General features: G+C 42.3%; 1 protein-coding gene across 2 annotated transcripts in view; it reads right to left on the bottom strand.

The window, feature by feature from the left end:
* DCBLD1 (discoidin, CUB and LCCL domain containing 1) overlaps positions 1–16,307 on the bottom strand; it is a 72,330-nt gene that overhangs the window by 30,419 nt on the left and 25,604 nt on the right. The window lies entirely within an intron of this gene.

Consider the following 16,307-nt stretch of genomic DNA (forward strand, 5'->3'; position numbering starts at 1 on the left):
ATTGTCTAAATGTTTGTGTCACCTCAAAATTCATATATTGAAATTCTAATGCCCTGATGTGTTGGCACAAGGAGGCAGGTCTTTTGGGAGATGCTTAAGTCATGAGGGTGGAGCCCTCATGAATGGGATTAGTGCCTGTATAAAGGAGGCCCAGGAGCTAGCTTGCCTCTTTACCATGTGAAGTCACAGGGAAACAGCTATGAACCAGGAAGCGGGCCCTTACCAGCCATTACACTGCACCACGATTTAGGACTTCCCAGGCTCTAGACTGTGTGAAATAAATGTCTGTTGTTTTTAAGGTATCCATTCTGTGGTATTTTGTTACTGACTAAGAAAGGTAGTAAAATAAATGTTATCACAACAATGATATTGTAGGGGCCTCTTAAATATGCTGAAAGAAACTGACAAATTCTCTTTTTTTAAGGAGGTTCCAGAATTAATTAAAAAACTATCTAATGCATGATAAACATCATACTCTTATGTACTTTACACATTTATCCCCCTCTTACAGTAGCTTCTGGCTAACCTATATAATTTATTTTGATTTGTACCTTAAAGTTCATTTAGAAATACCATAGTATAAATTATGCAATTAAGAGTATTACATATGTGTCTAGAATAAGTTTCTTGAAGAGCACTAGGAAGCTCAATGAACTTCCAAAGAACAAATTAGATGTAAAGCTAAAAAAATAAATAAAATAAAACATCTTCCTAAGACTACTCAGCTTAAAGTTTAGCTTGTAAATTGCCATCTTAAAAGTCATGTATGCAAGACACAATAGTTTCTCTGGAAATAGGGATTAGCAAGCAGATTTTGAAGACAGGTATTCTTCATCAACTTCTCCCCAAATAAAACAATATGGAAAGAGTCAACAGCAACAACAATAACAATATAAGGTTAAGGAAGAAAGAGGAAAAGAAAAAGACAACTCTAACTCAATGTGAATAAAACTGATGACTCCAGCTAAAACCAACTAAGGATCAAACTGCTAAGAGATTCAGGTAAAGATCATGAACTCAACCAAGCATTCCTCTCCTGATATGAGACAGGGTTTCTCGTCTGTCCTGTCCTATTCTATCACATTGTGGATGTGATAGAATAAAAGAGAGATGCTGTGTCTTTATCCTCATACCCCAAATCACTGTTCTTCCCTATTGTTAAATTACAGTGAAATCCAAATAAAAAAAGATCACTTTCCTTATCATATGTAATTACAGGAGTTAATACTTGCAAATTACTTAGAAGAATATCTAGCATATAATGAGAAGTATATAAGAACTTGTGAAAAAAATAAATGAATACATTAAAACAAACAAATAAAGTCTGTTTTCCTTTTAGGATCTGTGTGTCCCATTGGGGTTAGGAAGTTTTCTATCCACCACTTCGTGTCCAGTAGCTTTTTCAATACCTGGACTGTCGTGGCCTCCCAATACGCTGAATTAAAATGAACCTAATATTCTTCCACTTGCAACAGTCTCTTTTTAAAATATCAAACCTGATTATAAAGATATGTAAAATATTTCATCCTGTCATTTAAAAATATCAGGAAGAAGTCAGGGGAGAAGTGTGGGAAAGAATAAAAGGACATTATTAGCATAATGGACATATGGATTTTTATGAACCTTAATGGTGTTCACAAGCATGGTAGATTGGCAACTTATACTAAACCTTTTTTTGTTGTTGTTGTTTTTGTTTGTTTTAGCAAGACAATAAGAGAGAGAGACAGGAAGGGAGAGGTGAGAAGCAACAACTGGTAGTTGTGGGACTTTATTTGTTCATCGATTGCTTTCTTATATGTGCCTTGACCAGGGGGCTTCATCTGAGCCTTGCTCAAGACAGCAATTTTGGGCTCAACCCAGCAATTTTTGAGCTCAAACCAGTGACCATGGGGTCACGTCTATGATCCCATGCTCAACCCAGGGACCCTGTGCGCAAGCTGGTGAGCCCACACTCAAGCCTGAAACCTCGGGGTTTCGAACCTGGGTCCGCAGTGTCTCAGGTTGATGCTCTAACCACTGTGCTTCCACCTGGTCAAGCCTAAACCCATTCTTTTGTTTAATAAAGGAAAATGATAAGCATTTTTGCAAAATTTAAGTGAGTCAGATTACTATGCTTGACTTCTGCAATTTATTCTGTTTGTTTACATATATTTGAATTTTTTTTGTTCTTTGTATAGATAAGTGAAATTACTTGTTTCACAAACCTAAGAATAAAAATTAAATAACTAGTAAACTATTGCTATTAATAACTCAGAATATTTTTCTAGCCATATTATTTCTTAGAGGAAACAATAATATATGTACTTCTCTCCAAATTTAATGTACTAATCTCTCCTTAAATTTCTATAGCATTCTATAGATGTTCAACTAAAACTTATGGACTCTTATTGACCAATGTCACGCCATTAAATTTCATTTATAAAATAAAAAGGATTTCTATAACATTCCTATGAATTCTAATAAAAACGGTGAGGTAAACAAGTCTAAATTAATTATTACTGAGAACTTGTTTGGAATTTTTTTTTTTTTTTTTGTATTTTTCTGAAGCTGGAAACGGGGAGAGACAGTCAGACAGACTCCCGCATGCGCCCGACCGGGATCCACCCGGCACGCCCACCAGGGGCGACGCTCTGCCCACCAGGGGGCAATGCTCTGCCCCTCCGGGGCATCGCTCTGCCGCGACCAGAGCCACTCTAGCACCTGGGGCAGAGGCCAAGGAGCCATCCCCAGCTCCCGGGCCATCTTTGCTCCAATGGAGCCTTGGCTGCGGGAGGGGAAGAGAGAGACAGAGAGGAAGGAGGGGGGGTGGGGATGGAGAAGCAAATGGGCGCTTCTCCTATGTGCCCTGGCCGGGAATCGAACCCGGGTCTCCCGCACGCCAGGCCGACGCTCTACCGCTGAGCCAACCAGCCAGGGTCTGGAATATTTTTTTTAGTTGAAATTTATTCGACATAACACTGTAAATTTAAGGTATACAACATGTTCATTATAAATTTATATATTTTAATATGATTACCATTGTAGGAATAATTATCACCTCTATCATGCTACATAATTATCATTTCTTTTTAATGGTTGGAATAATTAAGTTCTAGTTTCTTAGGAAGTTTCATGGTTATCGTACAACATTGTTGCTATACTCACTACACTATGTTACATCTCTAGGCTAGGGCTTATCTATTGTTGCAAGTTTGTACCCTTAAACAACATCCCTATCCCCCCCACCTCACTCCCTGGTGATCTCCATTTTATAATGTTTTTATGAGCTTGGCTTTTTTAGAGTCCATATATGTGATATCATATAGTACTTGTCTTTCTCTGTCTGGCCTCACTTAACATAACAGGCTCAAAGTTTATCCATAGTCTTGCAAAGGCAGGATGTCCTTCTTTTTCATTGCCAAATAATTAGAATAAAAAAAAAATTGTATGGTACAGTTGAAAAAAAAGGTTGCAAAATCGTGTATATTTTACATAAATAGATAAGTGTGTATATCATCACACTAAGTTATTGTACAATACATGATTTTCTAGACCAAAAAACACATAAACATAATAAAACTCTATAATTTGGCTGTATTCTCCCAAAGTCATGACAGGCATGCAAATATTTCTGGAAGAAGTTAAAAGAAAAAAAACGTAAACACATACTCTTTTACCCAGAGGCACCCATCCCTGTCACACTCTTACTAATATACTACAAAAATGTAACTAAATCCTAGATTGAATGGGATATACCCTCTCTATATAAATGCCATTGGTTAAAAATGATTTTGATGGGTTTATCATGGTACAAACATCGTAAGAGGAGGAGGAGTTTTAGTACAGGGTGGGGGACAGAAGTTAAGTATTAGTTGCTATACTGCCTATGGCAAAAACAAAACAAAACAAAAACAAAAATCCCAATTATTGCCAGTGTGAAGGTCTGACAGATAAAGTTTCCCTTCCAGACTGGAAGTTACTAATTGTCTTCCTAGAGCTAAAAGGGAAAAGAGATGAAAATAGAAAAATCTGAGTGGCAGTGAGAGGGAAAGGTAGTTAATGAGGAAACAGTGAAGGGTCCTGTAAGTCTGTGCTCAGCACGTTCTCAGCGGCCAGCCAGACTCCTTGAGGATGATCTCTTCTTAGGAAAGCCTTTGTAGGCCACACCTGGCCAAACGAGATAGTCCACTGTCAGTATTCTTCTCCCTGATTTTAAAAAGAGTCTACACCTGCATTTAAACATTTGCAAAGGCAGTATCATTGGAAACCCGGATAAGAGCACGGTGACTTCTACCTTTGGTCACGGTTATATTCTCCATCCCAGGCTGTGTGCCTGGATTGGTAAACCCGCCTCCGTTCACAGTCAGACTGAACCCCATCCTTTCTGAGTGGGTCTTAAGAACTTTAGCAGAGCGGAGAGTAGGACTCATGCTTCTGCTTTACAGCTGCCAGAGCTACATGTTCTATAGGACTGGGCCTTGCTGTCTGATTCCCACCTTCCCTCACCTCCATCCTCGTGTGCAAGGCAGGCTCCATCTTACTTTATACAGTTCTCAATCCCTTCCAACCGGGGCAGGCAGGAAAGCCATTCATCAAGGAGGCAGAAAAATCAGTAAAAATAAATATGTCTACCTTTTGTGGAATATAATTATAGGCCTGGATTGTGGGAAGAGCTATCAATGATTCCAAACGAAGTAGCACTGTGGCATTTGGCACCTGAATGAAACCAAGACCTAACAGACAATGAACTGATTCCTTGGACAAAAGGAATAAAGGGCCAGGAACCACAGGAGCCGACTTCTTTGAGCACAGTAGGCCAGTTCCTCTCAACACAGCCCTTGTTTGGGACCACTGTTCCATGAGCAGCTGAGAGGGGAAACCCTTTATCTTTTCATGTGTAAATAAAAGAAAACTGTCCAACAAGGAAGAATGAACTGTCTGCCCAGAGCCAAGCCCAGAGCCAAGCCCAGAGCCCCCATGATTCTCTGGCAATCAGACAATCTGGGTGGCAATGTCTGGGACTGCTCCATTCTCCATGGATTGTCTGCCTGTCTCTGGACAGTCCAAGGCAGTGATAGTTTGGTTACTAACTGTTCCAAAGTCACATCTAGACTTTTGAACTTGAGACTGATGAAATTAAGTTATTGTTTCATCTGTGAAAGGGATATGCTTCAAAAATGAATACATCCTTTAAAAAAATTAAAAAGGCCCCTCCCCCTCCATAACCACTCTCAGTGGTGAAAAACACAGAGACCAAATGAAAAGCCAACCCCTGAGAGATCTGTCATCAATCAGACAAGAAAACACCCTCCTAAAAACCTCCCTTAACCTCTTGAGCATATATTTAGTTTCTTAGGACAGATAAGAACAGGACAATGAGCCTGAGCGACACTCCCTGGGAGGGCTGTGGTAGAGCCAGCCCCTCGGCATGCTGTCCGCTGCCAGGAAAGTGGCACCTAGCGTGCCCGACCTGTTTGCAGAGGCGTGATGACGAAACACTCTCCAGAAACACTGGCGTTGCAAACGTCATGCCATTAGACTCCAGTCTACTTTCCATTTGTTTTTTGGTTTGTTTTTTTTTTCAATGTAGTCAAATGGCAAGGGTTTGTCCTTGCTTGCTAATTGCATTAGTGTCACTGTACAAAATTACTGAATTTTCAGGGCCATTTTCCTTGAGAAGGAAGAAAATTTACATAAAAAAAAGGATATTCCTGGACTGTGCCATTAAAACCGTAGTCACGTAAGAATGTAAGTGGTATCCCTGGAGAGTTTTGGTCTCCGGTTCCCAGACAGAAATCAGTGACAGATGATAAATGAACCAGGCAGACTCCTCGACAAAAGTGTGGCTTTCTTTGGGGCGAAGGCACGTCAAGAAGGGCCTTAACACTGGAGCTCACAACCCACCTAGGCCATTACTTCTCTCCCAACAAAAGAGGGTAATTACTGAAACTAAATCACAGTGTGGTCTCCGGGGAAGTACGTGGGGGGGGGGGGGGGGGGAGGAGGAGGCCAATAGCTTTTTCTCCTTAAGGCTTATGATTATGTTAATAAGATGTCTAGTGTGGAACGTTCTGGCTGATATACAGTTTTTCTATTAGTGTAAAGTTCATCTGAATTCTTTCTTGGCACAAAAGGCAAAACAAAACAAACCAAGCAGTCTTTCGCAAGAATTTTCACCCAACTGGCCCCAATCATAGAGGAGAAGGCAATTCTAGGGTGTTTGAGGAGGTCCCAAACAACTTCTCATATAAGCGGTAAATTTCTTCAAAGGCTTTATTTATTTATTTATTTATTTATTTTTTATATATAAGTCATAAGAATTTTGCCACCTCTATACTATGACTGAGAGGCATAAACCATTTGGAAAATAGAAGCTGCCAATCTTGTGTTTTTCCCTATTTGAAATTTTAAAAAAATCAACAGACAAGGCCTAATGATTGGATCTTATTACAATATGCCACCTATGTATTATTCTAAAATATTGTCACAAATCTTGTTGCAATAGTGAAGCAAAACCCTTAGTCTTATTTCCTTCTTTCCCCCTTTCTCTTATTCCCAGTGTAATATAGATATCAACAGTTGACTTCACATGGTTGTACTCCTAAGTCTATGATAATGATTAATAACATATTGGGGGTGGAGGTGGAAGTCCAGGAAATGTAAGATAACAATTCTAGAACTTCCTGGTTTTCCTACAGTGCATATAGTTTAGCACAACACAACTAATTTAACTGACTACAATTAGGTTCACTGGTCATGACGCTTCCTTAAGCATTTTGACTAAGTAATTTTAAACCCTAAATATATGCTAATACTCTCTATGGGGGTGATTTCTCAGAAATTTATTTTATTCCCAGGACACCCTCATGGGGAAGGCCCTCAGAAGTTTCTTCTTCCAGCAAATGACAACTAAGAACTTCAGCTCAGGTCTTATGCATAAGCCCATGATCAGATGGCTTTTGTCACACCAAATCGGAAGGCACAGTGCTCATGAGCTGGGTATCTAAAGTCCAATGCCTAAACTTGAATCCAAGACCTAGTTAAGGGATCATAAACAAGCTACCTGACCTTTTAAAGCTATTGTTTCCTTATGTGTGGATGTTACAGACAGGTTCTTTCTCAGAAGACTATTGTGAGGTTAAAACCTAGTGTATAATATATATATATAGCTGAATGCCCAATCGCAGGAACCTTCAGCATTATTTTATAATCTCTTCTATTAAATAAGTAGAGCCTTAAAACTTTATGTAAACCAAGTCTATCTTTCAATGTTGTCAGGATGTTTTTAGATAGAGGAATCTTGCTGTGAATCTTCCTACAGTGTAAATAAAATATTGCATCTTATCTTTTGTAAAAAAAAAAATACTTTTAAATGTCTGCCAAAATCAAGCTACATGCAATGTGATTTATTAAAAGTTGATTGAGCATCTTTAATCGCAAGATTATGCTAAGAAATAGGAAATACTAAAAAGATAAATAAAATGCAGTTCTTTGCTGAGGTAACCCCCTATCTGGTAGAGAAGCTAAAATAATTATCTTAACTTAAGATTAGTGCTCCCCTAAAGACTCAAAAAATGAGCTCCAAAGAGGCAGTGACTCAAGTTGATGGACATCAGAGAAGGTTCTAGGGTAGGCAGCATTGAATCTGGTCTGCCTTCACTGTGTGTGTGTGCATATGTGTGCGTGTGTCTATGTGTGTGTTAGAATGGGCAGAAGAGCAGGGGAAGGAAGAGAGAGACATGTGGAGGTACAACATCCAATAATGTCCTGGGCATGAAACTGAGGATGAGGAGGTCAGAGCTGAGGTGGAGACGTGCGTGGGGAAGAGAATGAGCAAGCTAACAAGTTTGGACAGCAGGCTAACAAGTTTCTGTAGACAATGAGGCACAATCAATAACTTTTAAAATAAGAAAGAAACTATTACAACAATATTGAAGAAGTGACCTCAGATGGCCTGCAACGAATGGACACTGGCAAAAGGAGGGAGGGGAAAATCGGGAGGCTCTTTTAATTAAAAAAAAAAAAAAGATGCAAAAACATGGATTGGCAATGGCAGTGGAAATAAGTAAAAAAGCCAAGGGCTGAATAGACCATGGGCTTAGAGAATATGTGTTCTATCTGCTCATCTCATGAGGCTAAATGGGGAAAAAAAATTCGCATGTGGAGCTAGTTCTGGCTTATGGAACCACTACCATGTGCTTGGAATAATTCAGGCAAACTTAGGCCACCAGGGATGCACCAGGACGGGGAGGGTAGAATGTACTGCTGCAGCTCAGCCTTGGCTTGAGAACCTTCCTTGCTGTGGAGGAAGAATCTCCTTCCTTGAGAAGGAGACCACTGGGGGTATTGAGAAGGGACCAATGTGTTCCCTGTTCTAAGACCTCTGAGTCAAAGAATAAACTGTGTGGCCTGACCAGGTGGTGGCGCAGTGGATAGAGCATCGGACTGGGATGCGGAAGGACCCAGGTTCGAGACCCGAGGTTGCCAGCTTGAGCGCGGGCTCATCTGGCTTGAGCAAAAAAAAAAAAGCTCACCAGCTTGGACCCAAGGTCGCTGGCTCCAGCAAGGGGTTACTCGGTCTGCTGAAGGCCCGCGGTCAAGGCACATATGAGAAAGCAATCAATGAACAACTAAGAAGTCGCAACGCGCAACGAAAAACTAATGATTGATGCTTCTCATCTCTCTCCATTCCTGTCTGTCTGTCCCTGTCTATCTCTGCCTCTGTAACAAAAACAAACAAACAACAACAAAAAAAGAATAAACTGTGTGCCAGACAACTGAGAACGACAGAGGGAGGGGGGGGCAGAGGAGGGAGAGGAGTGATGATGCTGGCTAACGTGTACTGCGTGCTCATTACTGACTGGGCAAGCATCATTCTTTTACAGTCTAGACCTCTATCTATTTATCTATCTATCTATCTATCTATCTATCTATCTATCTATCTATCTATCTATCTATCCACCCACTCATCCATCCATCCATCCATGTCTCAAACACCCACATAGGGTATATACTATTATTTCACCCATTTTAAAGATTTGAAAATGGAGATATAGAAAGATGATTTAAGTGATTTACTCAAGAACAAACAATTTCAAAAAAGCACTAAGGCAGAAATTTGAAGCCAGGAAGTCTAATTCCAGAGTCTACATTATCAAACACAAGTAAAAAAAAAAAAAGTCTAGACAGAAACAAATTGTTAATCTTCCCATTCTGAAGGCCAGCCTGGTTTTACTGGCCTCAGCGAGCAGGTGGGAAGTCTAGGAAATTCCATCAGAACAAGTCTTTTGAATCCCGAGGAGTCAAGTACCAGGTTCCCACTGAAACTCCTCCAGCAGGTTTTCAAGGGGTCCAGGAACAACCCCAACCTCCACCCACTGGGGGAAGATCAGCTTTCAGGGGAAAACAGGGACCCAGTCAGTCTTCTTGAAATATCAGGAAAACAGAAATGACAATCCCTCAGGAGTCCCAGGTATCAGCAGTGGCAGAAACAAACCCGAGTGAACTCAAATCTCTACGTCCTTTGTGGTCAGCAAACTGGAAATGGAATGTGACCAGATGGCTAGTCCAGGGGACAGGATCACTGGAGAGCTTTCGAGTTGAGAAGAATGGTCTTCGGTATGAATTCACAGCCTTTCCTCTTCAGTGTCATAACTAGAACAATGTTAAATCTTTTTTCCCCCCATATTTTACATTTAGGTATGTTAGTATGACACAATGCCTGAATCAGCACCCATTTCCTTCCAACTTAAACATAGTTTAATGTTTTACATAACTAACCCGAGTCTCAGCACCAAAGCAGCAATCGGAACTGCAGTACTCCACGATTTCAAATTTAAAAGAGATGTTACTGAAATAGACACCTTGTTTGAATCTTCAAATTCCAGGTTTAGAAGTAAATTTGTTCAGCCCTCGAATAGCTCTGGCGACTTTAGTCAAGCACCTGTGGCCTTATGTGTCCAAAAGGTAAGATGAGCTGCTTTTCCAAAACTGTCCTCTGAAAACAAGGTGTGGTCTTCTATTTGAATCCTTTCAAAGCCTGCTATTACGCTGTCCTCTCTGAACAGCAGAGAACTGTTTGAGAAAGACTAGAAATAATCTCAAGGAACGCAGTTTTGAGTGCAAAAAAGGAGTTCACCTGACAAAGGCAGCGGGAAAGGAAGCAAAGAAATGTGTTGCAGGCCCTGGCCGGTTGGCTCAGTGGTAGAGCGTCAGCCTGGCGTGCAGAAGTCCCGGGTTCGATTCCTGGCCAGGGCACACAGGAGAAGCGCCCATCTGCTTCTCCACCCCTCCCCCTCTCCTTCCTCTCTGTCTCTCTCTTCCCCTCCCGCAGCCAAGGCTCCATTGGAGCAAAGATGGCCCGGGCGCTGGGGATGGCTCCTTGGCCTCTGCCCCAGGCGCTAGAGTGGCTCTGGTCGGGGCAGAGCATCGCCCCCTGGTGGGCAGAGCATCGCCCCTGGAGGGTGTGCCGGGTGGATCCCGGTCGGGCACATGCGGGAGTCTGTCTGACTGTCTTCCCCCGTTTCTAGCTTCAGAAAAATACCAAAAAAAAAAAAAAAAAAGAAATGTGTTGCAGATTTAGCTGTTATTCCTGGTGGGATATATGACCTCACAGTGCCCAGTGTTGGAGATTAATGTAAACAAGACTTTAAAGATCACTTTAAAAACTAATAGCAGTATGTTTGCCAAAAATGCTCAGTCTGAATTTAATCATGAGGGAACATCAAACCACCACCAATCAGCTTACATTCTACAAAATAGCTGATTAGTATTCTTTAAAAAGGTACAAGAGACAAAGAAAGATTAAGGAACCATCTTAGGTTAAATAAGATTGAGGAGTCATGACAATTAAATGCTTCGTGATCCTGGATTGGATCCTACACAAGAAAAGGGGCATTAGTGTTTCTTTTGAAGGGAAGTCTCAGTTACTTAAATTACTTTGGTCTCCAACAAAACCCCAGAAATTCTTTAGTTGTAGTGAAAACAATCTCTACTAAGAAAAGTATGATACTTCTTAAAGAATTCTTTAGCTAGGATATTAGCATATATTTTGATCTTGAAAATCAGTATGCATATTTTATATCCAAAAATTTTAAATAAGTTCACAAAATTTTGTTTTAAAAAATATCTGTAAAAACTTATATTTTGTTCATGAAAAATGTATTTGCTAACATAAGGTTGATACACTTCACTTTATCAACTCTGCTGCTGATAAAGTCTGGCTATTTCAAGGGTATTTTAAAAGGGAGAGTCAGTGTCTTAACTCAACCATAGATAAATGAGTTCATTCTTTTAATTGATGCTTGAACCTGAAACATCAGCCAGAATTATAAGACACAACAAACAGATATATAAAAACCCCATCTTGTATGTATCAGGCCTTTGAACATCAATGAGATCAATTGTGTATTTTGCTTGATAACTGTTAATGTTGGTGGAGACACAAAATGCTTCGAGTGCATTTTGCTACCACAAATGTGGATCATAAAAAGTGCCCCAAGTATATGAGCCAAACAGTTCAAACAACTGTCATGGAGTGAACCATTGAGAAAGAACTGAATAATGATTAAAACTGTAAAACTTCAGCACACTGACAATGGTCAATGCAATCACATTCCAAGTCGGTCTGCTCCTGGCAGAGCTTACAAACACCGATGCCAGAAAACATTATCCTTTTCCAGAACATTCACTGCATATTCAAAAGTCTGATAGTAATGAGTCTTAAAATCCCCTGGCCATGAGTTTTAGCAATTAACTAGTTCATGAAAAATACTGAGCTGGATAAACTAAAATTATTCAGCTGTTTCAGCCATACATGTAATCGTCAGAGCCATCAAATACCAGAACTTCAGGAGGTATTCCAGAACTTCAGCTCCCTCTGCCACACTTCAGCAGGGATCCCGTCTACCACCGGCCCAGGAAATAAAGCTGTGGGTCCCTGGGGCCCTGCATTGACACTGGGGCCCTCCCTCCGCAGTCATGCCAGCTCCTGTGGCCAAGCTGGCTGCAGAGGGACCTCCCACCCTCCCACCGAGCTGGGCACCAGCCCCAGGAATGCCCACTCCCTGAGCTCAGTGCAGGACCACAAAGCACTTACTCCTTCTTGTGGATGCCTGCCTTCCTCGGGAAAGTTCTAACTGACCAGGGGACTTTTTTAACTATGTTAAAATACATGTCGAGTTAGTGGTTTTGGTCCAAGGAAGTCTATTTGTTTTTGTTTTTTGTTTTAATTAAGAGATATACATTTATTGGCCCTAGCCGGTTGGCTCAGTGGTAGAGCATCGGCCTGGCGTGTGGGAGTCCCGGGTTCGATTCCTGGCCAGGACACACAGGAGAAGCGCCCGTCTGCTTCTCCACCCCTCCCCCTCTCCTTCCTCTCTGTCTCTCTCTTCCCTTCCCGCAGTCAAGGCTCCATTGGAGCAAAGTTGGCCCGGGCTCTGAGGATGGCTCTGTGGCCTCTGCCTCAGGTGCTAGGGTAGCTCTGGTTGCAACAGAGCAATGCCCCAGATGGGCAGAGCATCGCCCCCTGGTGGGCGTGCCGGGTGGATTCCAGTCGGGTGCATGCAAGGGTCTGTCTGACTGCCTCCCCGTTTCCAGCTTCAGAAAAATACGGAAAAACAAAACAAAAAAAATACATTTATTACATTTATTAAAGAGGGAATTGAAAATAATGAGAAGACATAATACCAATAGTTAAACCCTCTGAAGTCCTACTAGTCCTGAAGTATTTTGCTATAGTTATGCTCCAACTTATTTTACTCAAAGGCTTTTTCTATCATTACAACATTACTGTATATTCATATTTTACCTAACACTATATCATAAGCAGCTTTCTAGGTTAACAGTCTTTTTAAAATTAGCTATTTTAAGTAACTATAACTTGTTTTACTTAAATGGTTTCTTGTCTTTGAACTTATTGATAAACTTTTAAAAAATAATTTATTCTCTGAATACTATATTTGAGTCACTGGATTAAGTATTAGAAGTACTCCACATATATGAATAAGTGACTTACCCCCAGAATGCTCTTCAAAATTACAAAAGACACAAATATATACATGCAACATATATGATATATGCATGTGAACACACGATACATGTCACTAAGCCATTTAATTCTTTTAAAATATGCTTACAGAATTGAAATATTCTAATTTTCTTTTCATGTATTCCTTTTACGGCTCATTTCTGCTATCCTCTGCTGGATCTGCCTCAGGATGACTAATCAGGCAATCTTTAGACACAAAACAAATTCTGAACATCATTAAATATTTTACCTTAAAAACACGCCACAAATAGTAATTACACCTGCATTTTAAACAAAATTGCTATAAGATATAATATTGGGTTGGTCACCTGGAAAAAATATAATTTGTAGTGGTTTTCCTTTGGGTGACAGAACCTAGAGAGAGGGCATCTGGAAACAGATGTCTCAGAGCCAGAGACAAATATAAATCGTCCTTTCAGCCCTATCTAGCTGTGTGCTCTTCAGCATTTTCCTCAGATGTTACTATGATGCAGTTTTGTGCAAAGGAGCTAATGTTTACCTTGCCGGGGATGTAAGGATGCCAGAAAAAGCTATGTAAGGGCCCAGCATGTACCTGGCATACAAGAGACACTGACTATGTCTATTTCTATGATGAGCCTATATTTTATCTCTAAGACACACAAAAAAAATGTATGTAAAAATATTTAAAGAGAAAAATTAATTTACTTGGCTTTACTGCTACAAGTAAGTTTTAATTTACTACTCATTTTGAAGAGTCTAAGTCTTGAAAATTTAAGAATCTAGAAATGTGGTGAGAACAGTGCCCCAAGGACGACCGTGACCACCTTGTAACCTAGCTCCTAACATGTGGTTAATCCCATGCCTTTCCTACTTCCTGTGTATTTGTGAATATGGACCAAAGGTGATGAAGAAAATTTCCAGTGTGGGAAAGCCACACCCATCCTGCAGCCCTGCTTTGGGAAGATCGGCTGCCTTTTCTGGATCCTCTCTACTTGAGAGGTGAGCAAACGATCCTTCCGCTGCTCTTTCAGCCGCTGGAATTCACGGCTTATTTTTTGGGAAAGAAGATGTTCCTCAGACATGCCTGTGTGAAAGAGGGGTTTCTGCCTGGCAACACTACCTCACAGTTTACACTGGAGCTCTGACACTCAATCTTCTTTGAATCTGAACAAAATTCCTGGCTGATGAGAGAATTCCCTGAAGAGTGCCTCTATGAACTAATTGAGATACGATTACCGGAGGTATCTGAACAGGAAGTGTTTCCAGGGGGCTTATGTGTCCCTGGAATTCTCATTTTTCCCATTTGAGTCAAACTAGAGTTAAAAAATTACAAATAATTATATAAAATCAACCATCTTTATTTACTCTGTCAAAGGAATTCAACCATCATCAAAATAGACAAAATGTTCTCAGGGCTAAGAGATCTTAGATTTTCTTTTCCCCTGATGGGTCCTAGAGATGTTTAGACCTCTGAAGAGTCTCAGGGCTGGTCTGCACCTCCACCTGGCAGAGGCATCAGGAGAGAGGAAACGACCCTGGGCTCGATGTCGCCACAGCCTCGGAGGCTGTGTGCTTGAGAAGCGCACTGCAGAGTGAGCAGGCAGACTAGATTTTACCTAAAATCTATACCATCTGTGGATTTGGATTCACAGAGAATTAAAATAAAATCTCTAATCTCAAAAGAACCTGTATATAAGATCTTGTCTTTGTTTTCAAGAGGTCTAAATTCAAGCTGTTTCTTTGGCTTTGGGATTGTAGGGTTTCTGTTAATGGTGATTTCAGATGTTGATGTGCTAACCTCGAAGCACCAAAAGCTTAATTTCAAAAGGTTATTTTGGAAACTGTTCTTTGCATTTGCTGCTCCCTTATCCAGGAAACTCTGACCCAGTCCCTCACCATCTGAGTCTCTGCTCACTCTGACCCGGCCCGTTCCCTCACCATCTGAGTCTCTGCTCACTCTGACCCGGTCCATTCCCTCACCATCTGAGTCTCTGCTCACTCTGACCCGGTCCATTCCCTCACCATCTGAGTCTCTGCTCACTCTGACCCGGTCCCTCACCATCTGAGTCTCTGCTCACTCTGACCCGGTCCATCCCCTCACCATCTGAGTCTCTGCTCACTCTGACCCGGTCCATCCCCTCACCATCTGAGTCTCTGCTCAGTCTCTGCTCACTCTGACCTGGTCCATTCCCTCAGCATCTGAGTCTCTGCTCACTCTGACCCGGCCCGTTCCCTCACCATCTGAGTCTCTGCTCACTCTGACCCGGTCCGCTCACTCTGACCCGGCCCATTCCCTCACCATCTGAGTCTCTGCTCACTCTGACCCGGTCCATCCCCTCACCATCTGAGTCTCTGCTCACTCTGACCCGGTCCATTCCCTCACCATCTGAGTCTCTGCTCACTCTGACCCGGTCCATCCCCTCACCATCTGAGTCTCTGCTCACTCTGACCCGGTCCATTCCCTCACCATCTGAGTCTCTGCTCACTCTGACCCGGTCCATTCCCTCACCATCTGAGTCTCTGCTCACTCTGACCCGGTCCATCCCCTCACCATCTGAGTCTCTGCTCACTCTGACCCGGTCCATCCCCTCACCATCTGAGTCTCTGCTCACTCTGACCCGGTCCATCCCCTCACCATCTGAGTCTCTGCTCACTCTGACCCGGTCCATCCCCTCACCATCCGAGTCTCTGCTCACTCTGACCCGGTCCGTTCCCTCACCATCCGAGTCTCTGCTCACTCTGACCCGGTCCATTCCCTCACCATCCGAGTCTCTGCTCACTCTGACCCGGTCCATTCCCTCACCATCTGAGTCTCTGCTCAGTCTCTGCTCACTCTGACCTGGTCCATTCCCTCACCATCTGAGTCTCTGCTCACTCTGACCCGGTCCATTCCCTCACCATCTGAGTCTCTGCTCACTCTGACCCGGCCCGTTCCCTCACCATCTGAGTCTCTGCTCACTCTGACCCGGCCCGTTCCCTCACCATCTGAGTCTCTGCTCACTCTGACCCGGTCCGTTCCCTCACCATCCGAGTCTCTGCTCACTCTGACCCGGTCCATTCCCTCACCATCCGAGTCTCTGCTCACTCTGACCCGGTCCATTCCCTCACCATCCGAGTCTCTGCTCACTCTGACCTGGTCCGTTCCCTCACCATCTGAGTCTCTGCTCACTCTGACCCGGTCCATCCCCTCACCATCTGAGTCTCTGCTCACTCTGACCCGGTCCATCCCCTCACCATCTGAGTCTCTGCTCACTCTGACCCGGTCCATTCCCTCACCATCTGAGTCTCTGCTCACTCTGACCCGGTCCATTCCTCACCA

Source organism: Saccopteryx leptura, chromosome 3 (assembly GCF_036850995.1).
Source record: "Saccopteryx leptura isolate mSacLep1 chromosome 3, mSacLep1_pri_phased_curated, whole genome shotgun sequence".
Classification (NCBI taxonomy): domain Eukaryota; kingdom Metazoa; phylum Chordata; class Mammalia; order Chiroptera; family Emballonuridae; genus Saccopteryx; species Saccopteryx leptura.